We start from the raw sequence: 21,553 nt of genomic DNA, 5'->3' as shown, positions 1-21,553 counted from the left end.
AGCTTTATGGGTGTTGTATTTACACATTATCTGATAAAGTGGGAAATCTCACCACCTGTACAACATTCGGCTAGTGATTATTTTATGTTATAATTATTTTTGGTTGCAGTAGTGGGGTTAGTAAAGGTTTTGCTGCATTAGGTGCAACCTCACAGCAAAAATCTAAACTCTTGTTTACTTTATGTTATGCATGTCTTATATTCATTATATAAAATGCAAAGTACTGCAGTAAATCATTTCTTTCTCCCCCTGTGTTTGATATTTACTATGGACTTCTGGTAGCTTACAGAGAAAAGCTATGCATTATTATATAATATTATAAAATATATATATATATATATATATATATATATATATATATATATATATATATATATATATATATATATATATATTTAGTATGATTTGTTCACATATTCACATCTTAACAGTAATTTTAGCCTTTATGCAATGTGTGACATAGTGTGATCAACAAGATATCTTATTTTAAGAGTTAGGGTTAGGGACAGGATTAAGATTGTCTTCACTAAGACAGAACTATATCTGGGAACAGATTGAACAAAACCTAGCAACTGACTTTTATGTCATCAAAACAACAATGGTGATTTGTATGTGAAATATTTCATTTATGTTTTTCAGTGTCAAATTTTGAAGACTTTTACTGTGCAATCTGGAATGTGTTTTATTCTGCTGTAATATGTTACAGTTGGTGCTGTGTATGCGCTTGTGTCTAAAAGAAAGAAGGATAAAAAAACAAACAATCCCTCAGTGCTATTGCAATGCAGCACAAGTGCATGAGAGCAGAAAACAAGGAGTACTACACTCACAGTCTCCTGGTGCAGATTTGTTTTTGTTTATCCAATGAACAATGAATAGTCAATGGGGAAAATCTCACTGAAGAGTTGTGATTTTTAGTAACAAGGCATAATACAGCAGTTCTGTGGGTTCTCTATGGTTTTTTCATTGCTTTCACCTTACACCCCTTAGAAATCTGCCACCTTATATATTGTGTGGACAACACACAATGGACCAAAAGATACTTTCCAGAATGACTCATATATATTATAAAAAGCATTTAAAATATGTAAGTTGTGTGCCCTGCACCATTGGTATTACCAGTAAGGATAGAGCCAAAAGTGGTTTGGACACTTCTGGTCTAATGAGATGCTTTATTGATGTCTATGAAGAAGTAAACAAATAAGCATAAACATGAAAATAAAATAGAAATATATGCTCCACAGGGCTTATTTAACAAAACGGGCATCCACACCAGGGTCCCCCACCTTTTTTGTATTTGACCCTACTCTGTTTACAACATTACATCTCAGTTTTGAATTTCACTGTGCTTCTGTTTGTTTTGAGTGATGGTATATTTGATATAGATATATTATAAATATGGGACTTTGCATATTTGACCCTTTGTTTTGTGTGTGTGTATGCATTCAGTCTCGGGTGTAACAGGGATGACCATTGACAGTGCGATTTATGCTTGCCCTAATCCAGGAACCTGGCCCACACACACCGTCACCTGAAAATACCACCTTAAATTCTGAGAACAAGCTGCTAGATCCTTCCTGTGCTTGTGCTGCATGTCAGCACAAAGCCTGGTGCTTATCCCCGGAATCAGCTCTCGCTGCCAGGAGACAGAAGGGATACTGATGCTGCGTGACCTCACTGCGCTAAGCAGCTCCATACAAGGTACTTGGAATGCTAAACCCTCTGTAGGAATTCTGTAGGGAATGAAAACGTATTGGGGTTTAATGGGAGCTACAGAAGACTCATACCCTTTTCTGACCACACATGCTGGTTGAAAAGCATTTTTTTTTCATATACCCATGTTGCAATTTGAATTGAAATTATACGGCAAAAGATAACATCCTGCAATTAATCACTGGCGTTACACATAGGGGCCCAGTCTATTATCTTCACACTTATCTTCCCAAGTGTTTCACAGGAGACATTAGGTAGTCACATACCTTCATAGGTGTTTTGCTGAATTAAGCCCATGACACCTCCAGAGGTCTGGCATCACAGACACACCCCCTCTCCATACTAATTTTACGGACTATTCATTTAGGATCATTTAACCATACTCTTATATATAGATACACATTAGCCTCTCTGGTGACTAAGGCTGCAGCTAGCCCCAGTGGCACTGTTAATGCATGTTCAGTGCCACCAGAGCCATGTGAAATGTCACGTAACCAACTACACCTACGTAAAGATAACCTGTGTATTTTCCTTTCCCTTTAGGGTGGATCTGCATATAAGGCTACATGACACCCACATAAGTCTTTGAAAACATTTAACATATAGCTTTATGAAAAAAATGGCGTTGATCTCCCAGTGGAACATTGCTGTGAGAGTGTCATGTTCAGCCATACTGCTAACATAGTGAGGCCGAATGATTAGTTCACTAATCATTAGATAGAGCCACTCTAACTCATCTTCAGATATTGTCACTGTCCAATGAAAACCTGTATCTCCATTTTTGTGGATTTTTAGTTTAATTTGGATTTTTAGTTTAGTTTTGAATACAGCAACAGTCCTTCACATTGTGACAGTTTTCATTTTTTTTTTTTTTGTGTTTTTTTTTTTTTTCATTCATGCAAACTTAGCAGTAAACTTCTTCAAAGTTTAGTGAGCAGAACTCAATCAGGCCTGACCCTCTGAGGGCCTCCTCTGTGAGTTCAGAACTCAGAGTTAGCAAACAGAAAATCTTTCTTTTATTCTCGTTAAAAAGGAGCTGAGGGTTTGCCCCTGTATTGAACCATGTGGGGGTCTTTGAACCGTACATGCCCCAAACATCTGAATATTTCAGCCCTTTTTTTCTTCTTGTGCTAGATCTTTCCATAAAGCTGAAGAAAATGTGATATTAAAAGAGTGCCCTCCTTTGATCTTCAGCAGCAAACAGAGTGCGTGAGACGTAAAATTAGCCGCGTTACGCTGAGAGGAATACATTGATTTGAAATCTAAGGAGCGTCATTGCCAAAGGGTTCAGTCAGTGCATATCTGAGCCTCATTTTATTTTTTTTTATTTTATTTATGTATTTATTTATTTTTTGTTTTGTTCAAAACATGCCTGGTTTCCAACAGCTCTCCATTGTCTCTGTTTAGCATATTTAATTGTCGTTCAAAGCACTTACAGACAAAACACTGTAAACGCATTTTGTTTGGATCTGCAGGTCTGGCTGTGAAACAAGGATTTGCCTGCAGGCTGTGGCGTTTAAAACTGTCTCCCTGAATGTGCTTCTGTGCTAATGCTAACACTGTCACATACACATACAGAGCTGTGCAGAAGTCCACTTTAAATGAAGGTCATGTTTTATTTAAGCAGACAATAAGTACAACATACTCCCCTTTTCTGATTAATTCTGAACAGATTCGATACAAGAACATCCACTCAGAAAGAAAATATATTTCCAGAACTAGGAAAAATAAATAAATAAATACATAAATAAAATGGAACATGGGGCACAACATGTTAAATTCCTTCTCTGGTCAATGGCACTAAAACACTCATCTGATATCAAATGTCAAACGTAGAAGAATTTCCAGTGCAAATTCCCCTAATATCTTTTTTTTTTTTTTTTCTCTTATGTATAACTCTACAGCATTGCTTTCATTCAGTATCTGTAGGTCTATGAATATTAATTTAGTCCCTACATCTAACATGTTCTTCCACCACTCATCTACAGTAGAAGCTTACCTGGAAAGCCCCACCTGCATGGGATTTTTTCATTAAGTTTATGACGTAAGAAAACTGTGGCTGTCTGGATCTGTTTCTGAGACTCTTTTTGTAAAGCTACAAATATAAACCTGAAATGCTCAGTCATTTTTTTTGCTGGTCTTTGTGAGATAGCAGAAAATCAAGTACAAAGTATTTATAAACATAGGTATATAAGTATATATAAATATATATATATATATATATATATAAAAAAACAAAAAAAAAAAAACTTACATTTAACTGGGAACCTAACCACAAATTCCAGATAGCAGTGTTCAGTGTTTGTCTAAAGCTATTGCAAACAGAGATTTTGCACCACCAGTAAATGGAGGCTCCATTAGTGAAAGTAAAGTAACCACAAATTGAAAAAAGGAAACAGACACAAAAGAAGAATATTCACTTTTGTGAACCAGAACTGGTGTGTGATATAAAATTAAAGTGCCTTCCACCTGAACTTTGCAGATGTAAGAGAAATATCTATGAAGAACCGGGGTGTCCTTCAAAGAACGGGCACTATAATAAAAGGCACAAGTTGTGTGCATTAAGGACTGAAAAATCAGATGTTATACATAGCCATTGACATCTGAATTGTTTAAAAGCCATTTTATCATGAATGAATAAAAGAGTTATTTCCGACTCCTGCATGGAACGGCACATTCACACAGACAAAAAGAAGCTAAGGTTTTGCAGCTGTACATACTTTAATAGAAGGTTTGATATAAAAAGCCACGGTTACATTGCCACTATCATGTCTCACTGCCTCATTAATTGCATTTCCTTCTGACAAGACTGATGTGTTACTGCAGATTGTGGAGAAAATCTACTTAAGCAAGCACTTTGCTCATGCTACACTCTGACTGCTGAATAAATGAGGGAGGTGGAGAAGAACAGTAATCATGTGTTCAGTCAGGAACATGGGGGCGAGAGAGTAAGGGACGAGAGAGAGAGTGGAGGAGGGGGGCAGGGGGGACAAGGAAAAGAGAGAGATCTGGACATCTTTGTTCTCAGACATTCCTTCTGCTTCCCATGATGCAACCTGCTGTAACTCCAGAGCCGCGTGTGTGTACAGCGATAGGGAAATGACTCATTTATTGCAGCGATGAAACTGTCCGAGAATTCAATAAATATAAAAATAAAAACATATTTGACAGTAAACAGCAGCCACCGCAGCCCGGCACCAAGACATAGTGTGGTATTAGTGTACACTGAAAGGTGCTAGGCCTTATTAAAGAGCCAAGGGGAAGGAGGAAGGTGTAGGGGGAGAGAGAGCGAGCGAGCGAGAGAGCGAGAGAGAGAGAGAGAGAGAGAGAGAGAGAGAGAGAGAGAGAGAGAGAGAGAGAGAGAGAGAGAGAGAGATGGATGTGAGTACTTGCCAGAATAATATACCTGCATATGCATTTCTTGTTGTATTAAATATTTCACATTTACAGGGCTCCTGAGTACACTCACATTACCAGGTTGAAGTTCCTCAAATCAGATTTTTTTCAGGGTTGTGTGGACATGTAAAATCTTTGTCAAATCAGATCTGAATCACTTTCATATGTGCTTCTAGATCGGATATGTATGGTTAAGTGTGAAATATAAGGTCGGATTCCTTGTGCCTTTTTAATGGTACACATGCGCCTCAGTCAGAATATGGCAACACAGCAAAACAGCAATAGAGAACATGCTTGAGTAAGTCCCAAATTACACCATACGCCCTACAAAGTGCACTTCACTTACATCATTATAACACCCAGACAGGGCACTAGTTTAACAGCAAGAGGTGAAGTTTATAATCAAATAGTAATGTTTTTTTTTTTCTTCATAGACTGCACTACACTGCGCACTACATAGTGTCAAATGAGACATTTGGGATTCTGCTCATCTCTTGGCACAACATTAAAAGCCTTATTGCATTTTTCTCTTCCTTGTCCTAAACATGTCCAGTTGATGAGCTGTTTCCTGTTCTCCTGAGCAAAATGTGATGTGTATATGTATAAATGTGAGAGCCAAAAGTTTGGGTACTCTAGTCAACCCAGGAAACTACCACTTCATTTCTTTTTTTTTTCTTTTTTTTTTCTTTTTTTTTTAACCTCCTTTAAGACCCTTGGTTCCATAGGGTTAAATGTAGATCAGTGTAAATGTATGTTCACCCCTAAAACCTATGGAACTTACTTCTTTGTTTCATTCATCTGATATTTTTATTTAGCTGGTGTCAACAAGGACCTATACACTATACATAACTATAAAGCATATGGTCAAGAAGCCAATCACAAACCAGTAGCATTAAGCACATCAACAGTGAGTGTTTTTTGATTGAGGCTAAGATATCACAATCACTCAAATGCATCCAACAATAAATGTAGCCCTGTGTCTCTCTTATACAGTGATAGGAAACAAAAGGTTTTGCATGCTGATGTGTTTAACTCTGACCAGTGACTCGGTTGCCAGATGTAAACCAGTTAATGAGGCCAGCTCCAGATACTAAGAACGGATCCTCTGTGAAGACGTTCAGTTCCATAGGGTTAAACTGTGTGTTATGGGGAAGCGTGGTGAAAAGCCTGCCTTCATAGACCTTTCTTCCTTGGAACAACAACAAACAAAAAGTCTGAAGGCAGATATGAGGCACATTAGTCATCGAAACTATTTATGGAGGAAAAATGACTGTGATGAAGGTCAGGTGCATGCTGGGATGAAACGCTGTGAATCGGGGAAGGCTTTTTTTTTTCTTTTTTTTTATTCGGTGCAGGCTGTCTTGCCCTGCAGACACTACACTGAGCCAAAACTGCAACACGGAAGAGGCTGAGCTGATGCCCTGGAGCCCTGAGCTGAGTCAGAGAGAGAGGGAGAAAGAGAGAGAGAGAGAGAGAGAGAGAGAGAGAGAGAGAGAGAGAGAGAGACTTTTCCACTCCAGACTTCATTTACAGTTCAGAAACTGCTTGAGTCAATCCCACAGTCGCAAAGAACACAACACAGAATGCTAGAAGCTGATTGGCTCTTTAGACCCTCTCTAAGTAAAAAAAGACACAAGGAGAAGGAAGCAATAACTTATGACCACAACTGGACATCACATTTCTGGTCAAATGAATGAAGCCTACTCACTTGTTTGATTGCTCTCTCTCTCTCTCTCTCTCTCTCTCTCTCTCTCTCTCTCTCTCTCTCTCTCTCTCTCTCTCTCTCTCTCTCTCTCTCTCTCTCTGCTGCTGACATTTGGCTCTTTGATTCCTGGCATTATTGTGTTGGCTTGTAGAACCTCATAAAGCTATTACTGAGGGCCAATATATCTTATAGAGCCTCAGCTCTCTTACATACGGCCATCAGCATGATTCATGGCTCCCTGTTCTCACTAAGTCAAGAACATTAGAACGCTGTTCAATCAACCTTCTGCTCCTGTATTCTCACCGGCACCAGCACGGGGCCAAACCTCCTCCAGCTCTACCCTACTACACTAATGATTCTCTGTGAATGTCTGGGTCTCTGTATGTATGAATGTGTGTGTGTCTGTGTGTGTAGGGTGTGAAATACCTGCAATCCATCTTGCATAGGAAGAATGTCTATTTATTCTAGAGGATGCACTTCTTCGGAGCATGTTTTAATATCATTTGAAATTAGATTGGTTTCAAGGAACGATTGGAATGGAGTGTTTATGCGTGGAGCTGCTGCTGTTAGAGTATTAAATCTGCTGTTACTCACCACACTGAGAAGCGTTCTTCCCCGTGGCCATGGCGAAGTTCCCCACTTCACTATAAAGCACTCTTCTCTAAGTTGGTTTTCACGTCTACAAGAAAATACAGCAACAAACAGAAGAACAAGCATAAACAAACATGTCAAGCTATATTTTACACAGCCCCTCACAGCTGCAGAGTGTAATTCACTTTTATAACACTGTCGTGAAATGAAGGGAGAGGGAAGGGTTTGTTTCCTGCCTGCATCCAAAGGTGACATAGTGGAGTTTCTGCAGTGCTGAGCCCAGGGTAGCAACAACAGAGGCTCTATACTACTATTGCAAGTCAATAAAGCATCAAAATGATTCTGAAGATGTAATTGAAATGTATAAATTCTAACTAGTGCTGCTTTAAAAGTTTCCAAAGATGTATATACCGTCAAAGACTCCTGATTTGGGTGTCCCAGTGCATATCCAGTGTGTGTGTAATCTCCATTTATAAATAAATAAATACATAAATAAATAAATAAATAAATAAATAATTGACCAATAGAATGGAAGTCTCAGAATGGGAGTAACTGAAGGATCAATACCAAAGCAGACCAACGTCACGCTTGGACTAGGGTGGTACACACCCCTATTGTTGAATTCTGGATCTGTAGAGGTCTTCTGGACCTGTACAGTTACAAAGCGCCATCCAATACCTCTGAGAACAGCTGGAGGGACTTGACATGGAGTGACATTTAACAGGTCTCCAGATGAGGGAAAACACAGACAAGAGAAACCTCCCAAAATCATTACGGCCTGGTTTTACACTGGAGGAAACATGGCCTACTGACAGGGGACAGGATGGAGAGGGAGGGCCTTGTCCTTTAAAAACATCTTGGGTCTACAAAGCACATCTGGAACGTCTGTATTTCCAGCGTGTCTTCGTCTCCTGTCTGGCATGAATCCCTTAACACTCTCACTCTCTTCCTGCCTCTGTCCATCTGAAGAGAAGGACACTCATGAGGCTCTCCACGAGGGCGAGGAAGAGATCGAGGCGAGGTGATTATGCAAGCACCGGCTCGGAATCCCTAATGAAGGCTGCAGAGGATGAGGAAGACAGAGAAGGTTTGAGTTTTTCAGGCTAACGTAAAGAAATAAGGGCGGCAAAATAAATAATGAAAGGAGGACATTGAAGAAAGTTTGTGCTCCGGACATTCTTGTAAAATCAAGCTTGACACTGAGTGCTATTAGTAGCCCATTAAGCAGTTCAAGGACAATAGCTGTCCTCCCATTTGATCATTTATCGTCCAGATCCCCTCGTTAAGCCCAAGCCCAGCCTGGCAGCGCTTGCCGAATACCAATGGCCTAGCTCTAGAAAAAAAAAATAAAATAAAAAAAATAAATAAATAACCAACATAAATTGGGGTAAATGGGGGGGAATTGATTTCTCATTCTTCTGTTTGACCCTCATACCATATTTTATGCCGCGCCACCAGGATTCGTCCTCTTTCGTGAATTATTGACTCCCGAATTTAGTTAAATTAATCTTTAATGAGTCGTGGAGCGAATTTAAGGCCTACCCTGACCTTGCCAAGATTTCACAGGAATCAGATTTCACATCAGTCCAGATGCATTGTCTATTCATCCTTCAAGAATCAATAATCAGTTTAGATACATCTCCCTCTGAAATTGAATTTCAAATATGATTTTTAAAATGTATATATTTTTTGGTTTCATTTGGGTCATTTTTGTAAATCAATAAAAAAAAAAATACAGTAAAAAATACCCTTTGACCGATGACATAGAAGCACCAAATTTGTGTCCCCACCAGGGTGTGTTCCTGCCTTGAGCCCAGTGATTCCAGGTAGGCTCCAGACCCACCGTGACCCTGAACTGGATAAGCGGTTATAGACAATGAATGAATAAATGAATGAATGAATGAAATTTGTGTGTGAAGAAACTTTTAAATGTATAAAAATCTATCTCTCAGACTTAAGGAAACCAATTTTAAAATATTAGCAAAAATGGTTCCTTATGGAACCAAAAGTGGTGCTTCTGTGGCATCGCTCAAATAACTTTTTGTACCTATAAAGGCCCACAGCCTTTGTCCAGTTACATTGCCAACATGACTGAATGTCTGGATGCAAAACGGCTGCATTGTGTCAGTTTGCTTTGCGGCCCTTCAGCGTCGGCTTACATTAGATTAGTCAAACGTAGTGGTTTCATATTCTATGATTTTACAGCCTCACTTCTTTAGGAATAAATGGTTTTGAGTAACAGGCTTGTGCTTGAAAGTGGTGACCTTGTGACTGGACATCTTACCATGTGTAGTGTAACTCTACTGTATACACCTTACAGATGCTTTACTATAAAGTGTTCTGATTTCGACCTGACCAAGGATTCTAAGCCTTTTAAAAATATGGTCAGTGAGTCTGTACGTCAGGAAGGGGGCTAGTAAGGTAATGGTCCTGAGAAACACATCAGTTGACTGTAGTATTGCTGTATGAGTGTCATTAGCTTCACAGAATGTGCTTCAGGAACTGCTGTCCAAAACAAAAGTGTTGCCGTATGTAACTGAAATGAAGCCCGGTGTTAAGGACGGATTCTTGCTACCCAATACTAGACTGTGTGTCTGCTTATACCCAAGATCTCTGGCTTTGTATTCGAGATGTGTGATGTGGCAGAGGGACATTTTCTCCTTTCCCTGCCATCAAAATGACAAGAGAGCAATAAGAGACAGGGGTCAAAAAAAAGCTCTTGAAAGTGTCACATTGATTTCTGGCCCGGAACCTGATTCATTGTCGCCACTCGAAAGGAGCACAGCTCGACCTGTGAGAAGGGAAATCACCGCTTGATTCCCTTATCCCTGTATTAAGGGAATACAGAATAAAGATAGATAAAATGAAGATTCATCCTTTCTTCTTCTTCTTCTTCTTCTTCTTCTTCTTCTTCTTCTCACTCGCTCTTCTTCTCTCGGTTGCCATTCCCACAGACATAAACTGTGATCTCAGTGATCAGGAGGGACTCATCTTTCTTTTATTAGAAATAGACTGACTCTCCCTTGACAAAATAAGGGCACATAAAAGTTCCCTTCCTCTATTTTGTTTTCTCTGTTCTTATAAACTCAGTTCTTGCCTGTGTCCTGGTGTTGCTCGTTGTTGATTATAGAATTGCAGAGTATATAGTTTTTATGAGTGATGTTGTTATACTAAGCTCTGTTTGTGTCAATTATACAAAATTTAGAAGAAGAAAACTAAGAAGAAGAACCTTTATTTAGCTCTTTAGGGAAATTGCATATCTGCATTCAACCCATTTGTGGCACTGAATACACAAACACACACTAGTGAAAATTCCTCACACACACTAGGGGCAGCAAACATACACACACAGCCAGAGCAGGGGGCTGCCAACCACCTCTGCACCTGGGGGCAGTTTGGGGGTTAGGTGCCTTTCTCAAGGGCACTTCAGTCCTGAATGAATTTTTTCTTGCTGGTCCTGGGAATTGAACTGGTGGCCCTCCGGCCTCAAACTCGCTTCTCGAACCTCAAGGCCAAGGCTGCCGCTTTAGGGTAATTTTGTTTGGATTGAATTCCAGTGCAGTGGGGAAAGTAGCATAGAATAGGCGTACATAATACTTTACAACACATGGCATAATATATATAATTCCTCTTGGCTGAAATTGAACCAGATACCTTTATGTGTTTAGCCTACACATGTACTTAGAACTAGGTGTACTAATAAAGCATATATTATTATGGAAATGGTGCCATAATTTATCCATTTAATAAAAACAATCTCCCTCTTGGGAAAAAATAACAACAATGACCAAATCATCTCCTTATTTTTTTTGGAAGTTCCCAATACGGGTTGATCAGTGTCTGGATCCCCATTGTTAAACAAACCTTTGCCAGTGATGAATGTAATGAGTGTGTGTAAGCTCCAGCAGGATAAGCCGGCTCATAGTTTGGCCATGAAACGACAGCAACGAGAGCTAGCCTGGCCCAGCACTGAATTAATAGATTCCAAGAGGAATATATAAACCAGCCAATCTTCCTCTACATTCAGTGTCAGATATCAGCCGACTGCTGTTAAGCCAGCAAGTCTTCTAGCCTCTCAAAGCTTGTCTCTACCCAGAGTACCCTGCTGTTCCATCCCACCAAGTATGATGGGTGTCTCCAAGAGTACAGGCGGTTTCTCTCTAGTATAATCCATAGTTCCAGAATATGGCAGGATGCCATCCATCAGGAGGCTATGGGACACTCTGAATTATAGAGGAACAGGTGACACACTTTGACTGGCATGGAATTGAGGAACAAGGAAAACAATTAAGAAGTAGGCCCTGTATGTATATGTAGATGATGAGGAAAATATATATTTTTAATAAGTCTCACCAAGGAAGCTTTCTTATAAGATGTCTCTATCCACTGAGTAAGATTGTGGAATGTAAAATGTAAAATGGTCATCTGAAGTATGGTCTCTACCTCCAGGAAACAGTAAAAAAAACATGGATCAAATGAAGCATGGTGGTCTTCAATGTGTCATGGTTATGGCTCCCTGGAGGAACACGGATGAGGAGAGGGTAGAGAAACAAAGCCTTTAAAAATTGTGAGGATTCACTGGCTTCCTGTAAGCTCCCTTTGACCAGGCTAGTCAATCCATACAATAAGACTTCTGGGATTAGGTGAACCAACTCTAAATTCTAATGTCCAGCCAGGTCTGTTCCTGTTTGTGAGCTGGAACAAAAAAGAGCAGGTCCTTCACTGCAAACTGTGAGAGTGTGTCAAGCTAATTAAGCTTCAGAAAGAGCCCAGAGCCTCAAATAAACTGATATTGTGCAGGGGACCTGGACACAGTCATTTGCAGTGTATTATATAAATAAGCTAAAGGAAATAAAACAGGAACATGCTCCTGTTTTCTGGGGCTGACTACAAACAACAATAGAAGAGTGGGTCTTGGGAGAGCCATCCCTATAAATGTTATTTTTCTTGTTCCATAGAATTCTCTTTTGAGAACATTAAATAGCACAATATATGGTTCTGTTTCTGTCTTCATGGTCTCAGTGGGTTCAGCTTATCTAACATCCTTTGGTAAGGTGCACTAACCAAAAGCCAACAAAGAATACATGCTACTTTGGCCCTTGTTGCTATGGATCCAGCTCTTCAGATTTTATACTCTTGACCCTTGTTCTGACCTAGCCTAGCATTGGGGATTTCACTCTCCAGAGAGAGAAGTACCACTGCACCAACTTTGCCCATCTCTGACCCTGTTTTCTTGTTGGTCCTCTCTTGTACTGACCATGCTATTCTGACCTATGGCATTGACCCATACCTCTAGTCTTTGTTACTGGCCAAATTCTACAGTAGTACCTGCTGCTGATAAAGCTTCTCTGACCTCAATCCTAGCTGACCCATTTTGTTTGACCTATGATACTTCTGTCACTTTTGTCTCTTTTGCTCACATCTCTGGCCCTTTGTTCCCAGCCTGGAAATCCATGCCAGAAGGTCAGCAATGAGATTCTCTCTGGATTGCTTTTTCCAAGTCTATACTAGTGTCATTCAATATATTACAGCCTCGAGTGAGAGGAGAGTAATACCTGGATTAATAGCTAATTTCAGTTTGTCTATGTATGCCCCTGGCATCCATCAGTGTTGCTACAAGCTTAGCTCCCTTCTTAGTGTCCCTATTCATGGATTGCAGCTGCCGTCCCAGTGCAGAGTAGCCGCTGTACTCTTTATTGAAATATAACAACTGAAATATTAAAATTGTTCTATGGTTCTGTCAACACTTGGAGTGTTGTAAGATGTTACAATTAAAGCAATATAAGTATGGATCCCTGACCAATTTATCCATGTTACGTTTGAAAACATAGCTCTGTTCATCTGTGTCAGTCAGTAGAGGAGCTCAGGCCATGTCTCAAAGTAGTGCCTTAATCTCTGCATAGTGCACATCACAGATAATAAAACTAATATTACAGACCGTAATTAGACACTAAATCTATAGGGAACCTTGAAACTTATAGCTCACTAAAGGTTACTGTCAACATACAACAAACCATTATTTTATGACCGACTGTGTCCTACGGAGTGTGTAAGGAGATGAAATTTACATTACATTTTTCCTATTTACATTTGTGCTGCATTTGTGATCTGTCCCCAGTATGGCACAGATGTAAATAATTAATAAAATTATAGCAACATTTTTGGATGCAGTTATGGTTTCTCGTGATCTTACACTGTCCACCTTTGAAGATCTGAGATTAAAATAAAAAATAATAACAACAACAACAACAACACTAATAATAGTAATAATAATAAACTATATGACATGTTAGTCTACGTGAGTAAAAATAAATAAATAAAAAGACTCAAAGGGATATGCTTAGGTTGTATGACATGACATACCTGCCACCACAGTGTAATATTGATTTTCATGAATAGAGGTTATTTTATTATCATGAACAGGTTATTATAATGAATAACATGCTTATTATTATGTTATTACCACGTCTGTATGGAGGAAAGTGCTGATACGGAATGAAGAGTTGTCGTTTTGAGTGCGTTTAGCCTCCTGCTGACTTGAGGCTACAGAACAATCCAGCTCATCTAATTATTCTGCCCAGCTGGACATCTTGATACATCCTTTTCAATCTCTCTCGCTTGATTAGGCCTAAACGCATGCTGACTCGTCCTTTGCCATGCCGTGATTGGTGCCTTGTTGTGATGGATGACAACGGACCAATTAATCCCATCATTATGCCAATTATGGAGTGTGAATGCTTTCAAGCAGGCAGATTTCTAGGAGGCTTGTGGTAAACCTGTGAGTGTATGTGTGTGTGTGTGTGTGTATGTGTGTGTGTTAGGGATAGCCCTTTAAGGAATGAGTTAAACCCCATGGGATCTGCCTACTCAAAGTGGGTGAGCAAAAGCCGTGATAAAATTGTGTCAGCTGGGGGAAGCGAATGCAGGGGTTTCAAGCAAAAGGTTAACTACTGACCGCCAATGAGAAGAAGAAGGAAATGGTGGTTTAATGGGAAATAAGCTGTTGGTTAATAGGAAGTGGCATTTGAGGAGGAGCTACTGCTGCTTAGGACTCCCACCAGGCTCCATTAGCATGGCTTGTTAGCACGGGTCACTCTGGAACCTGTTGGGGGTGCGTAACGTTAGCGCTGGTGTTAGTGGTAACCATCTGTTGGAAGGCTCTGTGAGCTGGTGGTCCTGTGGGGAGAGAGATCACATTAAGCTGACCTCACCCCTACCTCTGGGAGAAGCCCAGCTGCTCTTAGACTTGGCCTCCATCCTCAAACATACCCTGTTATGGGGAATTTGAACTGCTCTCATTCAGCTTTTAGCTAAATGCACTCTATATGCAGCTGCCCCCACTGCTTTTGGCATCTGTTTGTGAGTGTGTTTTTGTGTGTGTATGTATGTGTGGGTGGGGGGGTTCAGGAGCCTCAACTGATATATATATATATATATATATATATATATATATACATATATAGATAGATAGATAGATAGATAGATAGATAGATAGATAGATGCCAACACTGCTTTTTATCTGTTTTTTCATCCACCCACCAACACATTTAAATTTATTCATAAATTAAGATCATATCATATTTTTTGTTTACCTTCATATTGATTAATGTTTAGAATCATGTATTTTTATCATAATAATCATCAGTTTCTCTTTCTCTCTCTATCTACCTCTCTCTCTCTCTCTCTCTCTCTCTCTCTCTCTCTCTCTATCTGCTGCCTCAGCGTTGCTGGTGTGGAGGTAATGAAACGAGGCAGAGAGCTCAAACACATGTAGCGTGTCTTCTCTCATTATCTTAGAGAGCACATTCCTCCACAGCCCCAGCGGCCCTGAGCAACACACTCCAAAGGCTTTTGAAAAGGACCAAACAAAGACAAAACACTGGAACTACAACCAGCGCAGGAAAACGAGCACTGGGGAAGCTTTACAAGACGGAGTAGAGACGAGGTGGGGCGTAATCAGCACATCGCTAAACACATTTAACTACTGCCATGCTGCTGCAGGACCTAGGTGGTTTCCCCCACTCCACTATTTCACAAATCCTATATCACCACTTCCATAATGCAATGTAAAGAGATTACACCACCGAAAAGTTGAAAAAAAAAACAAACAAAACAAAACTGTAATATTATTTTAATGTAATAAATGATTACATGTATGTATTATATTTTATGAATGAAGCAGTTAATATTTCATAGAGTGGGCCCCTGTGTTGTAAACATGTTTAGCATAGAATCTCTGATGAATCCAAGTCAGCGGGTGTCAGTATAACAACTGTTTCATAAAGTGAAGAAAAATCATCGGAGGACTTGGAGGCTTGCTCTTTAATAATGAATTGTGTGCCATGTGCCAAGTGTTTTCATTCAAAACATCACGTCTCCTGCAGCATAAGAGTCTTTCAACTGACATGAACCTAGTAAACATCTGTAAAGACTCATTCTTAAACATCTGCAAAGAGACACAGTCTGGAGATTTCACCAGTGCATATATATATATATATATATATATATATATGTATATATAATCCTTTAAAAAATTATTATTATTATCCTTAAAAAAAAATATATATATATATATATATATATATATATTCAATCATCCACATTAACCCGGCAGTATTAGGTTTTACACAGTATTTACACTTTTTCACAGCAATGAAGACATTGGCTCTACTTTTAATGTCAATATATGAAAACCCCTGATTTTGTGTTTCCTATCTGCTGAGAAAAAAAAAAAATAATAATAATAATAATAAATCATTGTTAAATCATTGCAGTCACAGTAGACACACTGACTGCACTCATACACTGTTGATGATTATTGTCGTTTTGTGTCCTCAACACAGTGATATACCTTTTGTCAGTTTCAATTCACCCCCTGTCTGTGGAGTGACAGCTTGGCCAGCTTAGCCACCACTTCCATTCTAGTTCATGGCTACGGAGGCAGCAATGAGTTATGAGTAACAACAAATTGAGATTCATCAGGCATCCTGTCTTGCTCACTCGAATCTATATTCCATTTTGAAGCATCTGTTATGGCGGAGGCAGTCCAGGACACGATGGCATTGTGGGGTGAAATTGGGCTCACATAAATAAAGTTATAGAAATCATTGGATTTACTCAGAACGCATCATGGCTTCTGTTTCACAGCAGGCATAAGGACCTAGAAACCAGTTTCTTGGGAAAAAAACAAGAAAGCACTTGCCGCAAACAAAAGGCGAGCTCAACGCGACCAAACTGTCATTTAGGATTGTCATTCTTGTCAGTCATCTTTCACTTTGCCTATATTTCAGGGGCATTAAAAGTGCAGGGGTCTAAAAATGTGGCCACAAAGCTCAAGGAGAGGCCGATATGAGGCTGGGACAGGGCTACTGCAGCCTGTTCTCAAGGTGGTGTTGTGTAATTTCAAAAAAAATATATACTATATAAAATATAAATTGGCCCTTGTAGAATGTGTGCTAAATATATGTGTGTATGTTAATGTTAATTTAAATTTTCCTAAATTTTCCTTAGTGCTAATCCTAACCCAAACCTAGCACTAAATTAGCCATAGATCCAAAATTAATTTGTACTTCTTTAACAGGCTAAGTGAATGGGAAAAAAAAAAAAATATGAATTATAATGAATCACAACAAACAAAGTTACAGATATCTGGAATGCTCTTTTTTAATCATATATGTACTTTTTTTCAGAAATACTGTTGGCACTGATGTGATTTTCATGACTGGAAATATGGGCAAATATTTTATTTTATGAGCAAAAATCTCAGTTGGAAAAGGGTGGAGTGCTCTCTCCAGGTTGAAAGTGAGATCCTGCCTCAGGTGGAGGAGTTTAAATACCTCTGGGTCTTGTTCATGAGTGAGGGAAAGATGGAGCGTGAGATTGACAGGCGGATCGGTGCAGCGTAAGCAGTAATGTGGGCTCTGTACCAGTCCGTTGTGGTGAAGAGAGAGCTGAGCAGAAAAGCAAAGCTCTCGATTTATCCTTTAATCTACATCCCAACCCTCACCTATGGTCACGAGCTTTGGGTAGTGACCGAAAGAATGAGATCGCGGGTACAAGCGGCTGAAATGACTTTTCTTCACAGGGTGTCTGAACTCTCCCTTAGAGACAGGGTTAGGAGCTCGGACATCAGGGAGAGACTCGGAGTGGAACCGCTGCTCCTCCATGTCGAGAGGAGCCAGCTGAGGTGGTTTGGGCCTATGGTTCGGATGCCTCCTGGACGCCTTCCTGGTGAGGTGTTCCGGGCATGTCCAATGGGGAGGAGGCCCCGGGGCAGACCAAGAACACACTGCAGAGACTACATGCCTCGACTGGCCTGGGAACGCCTCGGTATACCCCCGGAGGAAATGGAGACGGTGGCTGGGGAGAGGGAAGTCTGGGTTTCTTTGCTGCGAGCGCTTCACCCACGACCCGGACCCGGATAAGCAGTGGGAAATGGATGAATTCATGGATGATCAAAATTCACTGAGGAAAAAAAATCTGTTGATCCACTTTACTGTAGAAATGAGGTCAAATGAGCTGTGAAATTCATCACTAAAAAAAAAAAAAAACACTCTTCTAATTCTGATTTTTAGCTTGCAGGTCAACTGGAATCATGATCTCCTGAGAGATGCTCTCTCTGACAACCAGCTGTGGGATTTTCCAGCCCTGAAACAGCTGAAATAAGCAGAAAATGCCCAGAGAGCAACACTACAACCCCCAGAAGCACAGAGCCTGTGAGCCTGTGTTATTTGGTATATACAGCAAAAAAGAAGAAAAAAAATATCCAGCCCATTAAATCTAACCTTTCCTATACAAACTTAAGAAATTCACAACCTCAACATCCACTGGCGCTGCATTAGAGAGGAAAACAAACACCTCCGTATGAGTTTTATATTCACGAAAGTGTATTGCCTTGGCTCTAGGCTTTGAGCCTCGTTGCTATGCAGTGTTTCAGATCGGGAAAAGGGCTTTGCCTAACGATTAGTAGGCAGGAATGTGGAAGAAACAGCCAAAGGTTGTGCCACACAATCGTAACAACAGGACCTACACTGATGAGCCCAAAAGGCTTGACGAGAGATGAAAAAAACATATTCTAATGCATTCAGATCAGATTTGAAAGCCTAATTTTGTGTTTGTGTGACTCTAACCTTGATCTTAAGAGGTCCCCCTCTTTCTACACTCTTCTCAAGTATCATATCCTGATCATTCCATGGATTTGAAATTATAATTTCGTCTAGGAGGTCACCGCGGAAGGCCATGTGTTAATCTTCCTGATGCTTATATTCACCACAGATTGCTATAGAAACTATAAGCAAAACACACTTCCAGAAAAGGCCTAATGTTTTTTGGGGACTCAGGACAACTTTAAAATTTGTACAATGTTATGTATCATGTGAAGGAAGTTCTATATCTAGATCTCAAGGTTTGAAACCATGGTTTTAGTCCCCTCATAACAACTCCCCATGACCCTGCTTTCACCTCACAAGTTCCTCACTATAAAACAGTTGTAATGCGTAAATACAGTCCTGTGATGATGTACAGTACCTGTGACACATCACCAAGAGAAACCATTATGTATACTTACCTGTACTTACTCACCTGCATACGGGTCATGTGAGAGGGAAAAGAGTACTATCTCTTGATGCTGAGTTTTACTTACCTGGTTGAATCCATTCTCCACAGAGGGAAGGGGGAACTAGCATCTAGAAGAGGGAAAATATATTATCTAATAAATATTGATATTATGAATGAACGTTAAACATGCCATGGCTGTAACTGAATCTTGGTACAGTTGTTAGTTCATTGTTAATTTTTATTGTGTATGAAACTTGTGTCCAAGATACTTTAACTTATACCTCTTCAGGGAATGGTATATTCTAAGGGGCGGGGCTACCTATATATATACCACACAAGGGTAAAAGAGGGAGACTCTGCTAGACCGTAGCGAGAGGAGCATAACCTAAGGGCATAATAAGACTCAATTGATTTAGTTGTCTTTATCCTTTTTGTCTCTGCTTATAGAGAATTTTGTTTTGTTAATTTTTTTGTTCACAAGGAGCGCGCGTGTATATATATTGTAAATAGTAATTTAAAGTCTGGTGTGTAAATAAAGGTGGAAGGGAACCAAAAATCGAACCTCTCGGTGTTATTTCGAGTCGACCTTATAACATCTCAGGCCTCTCGCCCGACTCTACCCATAGAGAACACCTCCCACCATTTCACTTTGCGATGGTGTAGGGGTGAGCTTTATCACAAGTCCCCATATAAATTCTTTTAGAGCCCCCTTGCATTAGGATCAGTGGCAGATCTCTGCAGGCTTTAATCCACCTGCAGTGACTTTACTGTGTGTATGCAATATTTCAGGTCAGCACTGATGGGGCCCATATCCCTCTTTTATTAGAAGGGTGTGAACAATGAGCCATGCTAGTTGATAGCGGGACCCTCGGAGCTTGCTGGAGAGCACGGGAGCTGGCGAAATGACAATCAATAGCCACGCTTCATTTAGTTTATATCCATCTACTCCTCGCTTTGCCACGATAACTGTTTTTCCCCTCGCTGAACCCCGCTCACAATAGATACTTGAGCGGAGTCTGTTTATTTAGCGTATTTAGCTTGGCAGTCAGCCCTCTCTGCTGCCTTATCGACTGTGCACCGTAGTAGGAGACATCTAAACAGGAGCCGAAGGTATTTAGGCCATGGATCTTCCCCCACCCCACAGAAGCAAAGTTGCCTTCCTCAGCAGAGTCGATTGAACTGACACAATATGCGATATTTACTCTGAATGCTGTTGAATGCAATTTAAAGGTAATATATTGCCTTGTTCAGTCACTGAGTAAAGTCATGGGACAGGGTCCTCCAAGCCTGAGCGTGTGTAGAAAATAAAAAAAAATGAATAAAGTGAACGGTGTGGCCCTGCCTCTTCTGATGAACCCCTTGTTCCATCTGAGAGCTCAGAGAGCCGCTTTGGTGCTCCGACACTTGCTTTGTTTTAAGGTTGTTGTTGTTTTTTTTTTTTCTGGAGAAAGATGATGTGGATTAGCATAGAGCTTGTTACCAATTGGAATGAAGAATCTCATTCTTTCTGCCGCTCTTGGCCATTCTTCAGGGACCCAGACGTCAATCACACAAAAGGATGTGTTTCTGTACATCTGCTCAGGTGCACATGCCACACAGAGGCTCATAAATGGAGCTTGTAGAGGGAGTCTGTACTACTGAGACTATATATACATCTGCAGATGTATGCAGTTTTCATTCTCATAAGACTGCAGTGGTGTGTAAACCTTGCAATGTCTTGTATGCATTCAACTATTTTTTTTTTTACTAGCATTCTCATTGAAACAAGAGGAGAATAATGCTGAGAGTGCAGGTACAAAATCCATTCATTCAGTCATTTGATCATCTTCTGTAGGCACTTCATTCTGAAGAGGGTCACAGTGGGCCCAGAGCTCACCTGGCAAGAACACATTAGGGTCCCTATCCATCTCAGAGCACTTTTAGGATGGAGGACTGATGAATGAATGGGGTAGTACAAATAAGAAGTTCCTAAATTTCTAAATCGATTTTACAGTACTGTGCAAATGATGTAGAAACCTAACATTATTATTATTATTATTATTATTATTATTATTATTATTGTTATTATTATTATTTATAATACAGATATTCTCCATGATCATATGGATTTGTTAAAACAACAGCACACTTGATTTTAAAATAACAAAGTATTTATTATTGAAACTACTGTAGGTATTGCATAATAACCTCAGATAACTCTGAACTGGAAAGAGTAGAGATTTGGAAAGGGTTAAACCAACACATTCACATACAGAATTATCACTAAAAAGCAATGCATTCCAGTATCGCCAGCTTAGGACTCAATACAGCTCTGAAAAATAACCTTTTTCCTGAGGCCCAAACACAGTGAGGGCCTTTTCCAGTATCCTTTTCCAACTATTCCAGTGCCACTGTGGCGAGGCGACAGAGTGTGATTTTTCTAACGAGGTGACCCATTTGCCTCGTGCCCGTTTGGAGGATTGATGCTGATTGGCTCTGCCGGGAACCCATCTGCATAATCAGGGCATACGGTGGGTGTCTCTGGGAAACGCTGCAATGATCCTCGCCATCCACTCGCTGCAATCAAGCGGACGATTAGAGGTCCCGCTACAGATC

At 40.1% G+C, this 21,553-nt stretch overlaps 1 protein-coding gene across 1 annotated transcript in view; it reads right to left on the bottom strand.

Annotated features, from left to right (window-relative positions):
• lingo2 (leucine rich repeat and Ig domain containing 2) overlaps window positions 1-21,553 on the bottom strand; it is a 283,749-nt gene that overhangs the window by 114,388 nt on the left and 147,808 nt on the right. Inside the window, exon 4 of the mRNA XM_066649464.1 lies at window positions 7,406-7,490. The gene's annotated coding sequence lies outside the window, so the exon portion shown is untranslated. The remainder of the gene's footprint in view (window positions 1-7,405; window positions 7,491-21,553) is intronic.

This window comes from Hoplias malabaricus, chromosome 17 (genome assembly GCF_029633855.1).
Source record: "Hoplias malabaricus isolate fHopMal1 chromosome 17, fHopMal1.hap1, whole genome shotgun sequence".
NCBI classification, from domain to species: Eukaryota; Metazoa; Chordata; class Actinopteri; order Characiformes; family Erythrinidae; genus Hoplias; species Hoplias malabaricus.
Note: the sequence above shows the minus strand (reverse complement) of the source record. Positions and strands in the feature narration are given on the sequence as shown.